The following is a 4,324-nucleotide window of genomic DNA, read 5'->3' as shown; positions in this document are numbered from 1 at the left end:
TAGCTCCCTCTATGCCTATTTATACCTCCCCCATTTCCAAATCCGGATCTCTCCCCGTCCAACCCCTAAAAAAAAGATCTCCGCCGCTGCCGGACAACGTCCGCGCCGAGCCGTACGTGTCTAGATCCGCCACCGCCTACCGCCGCCTGCCACGTGGCCATCGCCTGTCCCCGCCGCCGCCGCGGGCCGGGAGCCCGAGGCCGGCCCCCGCGGCCCACATCGCCGCCCGCCGCCGCCTCGCACCAGCTCCGCCACTCCGCCCGGCGCCGCCCCTCTCCTCCGTCTCCGGCAGCCCGCGCCGCACCGCGCCCCTCGCTGTCGCCCGCTCCGCCCCGTCCCGCGCGCCTCACCGGCCGCCGCCTCCATCGCGCCGCCCCACGCTGGCCGAGTCCCCGGAGAGCACCACCACCAACTCCGGCGAGCTCCAAGCCCCTCCGGCCGTCCTCGAAGTCCGTGCATGAAAAGTACCCGCGAGATCCCGATCTAGATCTGAAAATATCTAAGGGTTGACTTTTGCCCGAAAACCTAATCCATGTGCTCCTGTTCATCGCATCATAACTTTGCATCCGTAGCTCCGTTTTTGGCATATAGCATATCAAAATGTTCATCTTAGAGAGTACATCATTTTATTACATTGCATCATTTTCATTTGAGATCATCTTGATGCCCTAAATGCTGTTAGAAGAGGACTACTTGAGATAATTGTCAGATCTGCTACTCCATTTGCATATTTGTCATTTTTGCCATGATTATTGTGTGCATGATATGCCCATGAGCTCTACATATGTTTTGTTAAGGGTTTTGCCATCTTTCCAGAGGTGTAACCCATGTATTTTTGTGATGTGTGTGGTGACTAGCACAAGCTTGCGAAGTGAGGCACTTGGTAGTGCTGATTTCAGGGACTTAGCAATTCCACTAAGTCCTTGGGCTGTTTATTTCATATGGCCATATGTTCTTGTTGTTTCCGGGTGATCCGTGCCTCTTTTGAGGATGATCAGTAAGGATGTTTTGTTCATCTTGTAGTGATCTATCCATCCATGTCTTTGTTTGCAATTATGGAGCAACCTAGCTTGAGTCAATCGAGCTCTACTTTTGCTACTTTGTGAATCTGGGCAGATTGTCAACTTGTTTGCAATTTTGCCGATGATGTTGTAGTTGACCCGTGCATGCTATGCTATTGTTCTTGCCATGTCTAGCTTGCATTTTGTGTGTTCTTGATAGATGTATGCTTAGCTTTTCATGTCTTGCTCCGTAGTGAGTGCATCGAGCTCGTAAACATGCCTACTTGATATCTGTTTTCAGCATGCTCCAGTTTTCACTAAGTCTGTGATCTAATTATGTTTTTGCCATGTTCACATGCTCGCAATTGTATTTTCTGATCCCTTTTGGCTCAAGGTCACTAGGGGACTTTTGTTATGCTCTTTGAGTAGCTCCATGCCATGCTTTACTTTGCCATGTTTGGGTCTTGTAGCATGTAGTTTTGTGGATCCGAAGAGAGCTACCTGATCTGAAATTCCAGACAAGTGTTAATTTCACCAAGTCTGAAATCTTTTTGCCATATGCATTTTTGCCATGATTGTTTGAACCTGTTAATGGATGTATTGGTCGTAGCTCAGTGCTAGACTTTTGTTAGGCATCATGAATGCATCCCTTCCATGTATTTTGTTGTTATGTTTGAGTGTTGTAGCATGTTCATCTCATTGCATTTAGATGGCTACTTGCTGTAAATCGCAGACCGGTGTCATATTTGTTTTGCTTGCCATTTCCAAACCGTAACTCTGATTCTGGCGTTCTTTATATCGTTTTCAAGAGATTTCATCTCATCTTTCCAGTGGCACACTTGGCTTTCCAAGTTGAGGCCAATATCTTGCATCCCTTGTCAATTCTTGCATATGCATCCCTCATCGCATCCCGCATAGCATACCATCCTTGCATCATATTGTTTGATCCTTGCACGTGGTTGATTGTGTCCTTGTTGCTTGTTTGTCTTGTTTGGGTAGAGCCGGGAGACGAGTTCGCTAACGAGGAGCCCGTTGAGTTTGCTCTCGAGGATCCAGTCAACTCTGACAACTTTGCAGGCAAGATGATCATACCCTCGAAATCACTACTATCTTTGCTATGCTAGATTGCTCGCTCTTTTGCTATGCCATTGCTACGATGCCTACAACTTGCTTTCAAGCCTCCCAAATTGCCATGACAAACCTCTAACCCACCATGTCCTAGCAAACCGTTGATTGGCTATGTTACCGCTTTGCTCAGCCCCTCTTATAGCGTTGCTAGTTGCAGGTGAAGATTGGAGGCCGTTCCTTGTTGGAACATTTATTTACTTGTTGGGATATCATTATATTATCTTGTTATCTTAATGCATCTATATACTTGGTAAAGGGTGGAAGGCTCGGCCTCTCGCCTAGTGTTTTGTTCTACTCTTGCCGCCCTAGTTTCCGTCATATCGGTGTTATGTTCCCGGATTTTGCGTTCCTTACGCGGTTGGGTTATAATGGGAACCCCTTGACAGTCCGCCTTGAATAAAACTCCTCCAGCAGTGCCCAACCTTGGTTTTACCATTTTCCACCTAGCCTTTTCTCTTGGGTTTCGCGAACTCAAGGGTCATCTTATTTAACACCCCCCGGGCCAGTGCTCCTCTGAGTGTTGGTCCAACCTAGAGCACCGTGCGGGGCCGTCCCTTGGCAACTTGGGTTACGTTGGCTCCCGTACGCTTAGCTTATCCGGTGTGCCCTGAGAACGAGATATGTGCAGCTCCTATCGGGATTTGTCGGCACAGCGGGTGGTGTTGCTGGACTTGTTTTACCATTGTCGGAGTTGTCTTGAAGAACCGAGATACCGAGTCTGATCGGAACGTCTTGGGAGGAGGTCTATTCCTTCGTTGACCGTGAGAGCTTGTCATGGGCTAAGTTGGGACTCCCCTGCAGGGATTTGAACTTTCGAAAGCCGTGCCCGCGGTTATGGGCAGATGGGAATTTGTTAATGTCCGGTTGTAGATAACTTAAACCTTAACTTAACTAAAATGAATCAACTGAGTGTGTTACCGGGATGGCCTCTTCTCGGCGGAGTCCGGGAAGTGGACACGGTGTTGGAGTAATGCTTGCGCAGGTTGCTCTCTAGTTTCTCGCTCGCGCTTTGCCTCCTCTTCTCGCTCTCTTTTGTGAACAGGTTAGCCACCATATATGCTAGTCGCTTGCTGCTGCTCCACTTATATTTACCTTGCCTTACCTATAAGCTTAAATAGTCTTGATCGCGAGGGTGCGAGATTGCTGAGTCCCTGTGGCTCACAGATTACTATTACACCAGATGCAGGGCCTGATGTTTCCGCTCTAGGTGACGCACTCGAGCTCAAGTGGGAGTTCGACGAGGACTCTCAACGTTATTATGTTTCTTTTCCTGATGATCAGTAGTGGTGCCCAGTTGGGGGTGATCGGGACCATGTCGCATGTTGGTTTATCTTTTATTTTGGCGCCGTAGTCGGGCCATGAGTGTTTTGAATGATGTAATGTTATTTATGTAACTTGATTGATGTGGCGATTGTAAGCCAACTATGTTCTCGCCCCTTTATTATTATATTACATGGGATGTGTAAAGATTACCTTACTTGCGACATATGCCTTCAATGCGATTATGTCTCTAAGTCGTGCCTCGACACGTGGGAGCTATAGTCGCATCGAGGGTGTTACACCCATGTCCTCAGGAACAAACATAACTACTCACAAAGAATATTCATGTTCATAATCAGAGGGGTATTAATATGCATAATGGATCTGAACATATGATCTTCCACCAAGTAAACCAACTAGCATCAACTACAAGGAGTAATCAACACTACTAGCAACCCACAGGTACCAATCTGAGGTTTGGATACAAAGATTGGATACAAGATATGAACTCGGGTTTGAGATGAGATGGTGTTGGTCAAGATGTTGATGGAGATTAACCCCCACCCAATGAGAGGATCGTTGGTGATGACGATGGTGATGATTTCCCCCTCCCGGAGGGAAGTTTCCTCGGCAGAACAGCTCCGCCGGAGCCCTAGATTGGTTCCACCAAGGTTCCGCCTCGTGGCGGCGGAGTTTCGTCCTGTGAGCTTGCTTATGATTTTTTCCTCGATGAAAGACTCAATATAGCCAAAGATGGGCATCGGAGGACCACCAGGGGTCCACGAGGCAGGGGGCGCGCCCAGGGGGTAGGGCACGCCCCCCACCCTCGTGGACGGTAGGTGGCCCCCCTCTGGTACTTCTTTTGCCCAATGTTTTATATATATTCTGAAACGTGCTCCCGTGAAGTTTCAGGACTTTTGGAGATGTGCATAATA

The sequence above is a fragment of the Triticum urartu genome, chromosome 6A (genome assembly GCF_056163025.1).
Source record: "Triticum urartu cultivar PI428250 chromosome 6A, HENAU_Tu73, whole genome shotgun sequence".
Lineage (NCBI taxonomy): Eukaryota > Viridiplantae > Streptophyta > Magnoliopsida > Poales > Poaceae > Triticum > Triticum urartu.
This window is presented reverse-complemented; position numbering follows the sequence as displayed.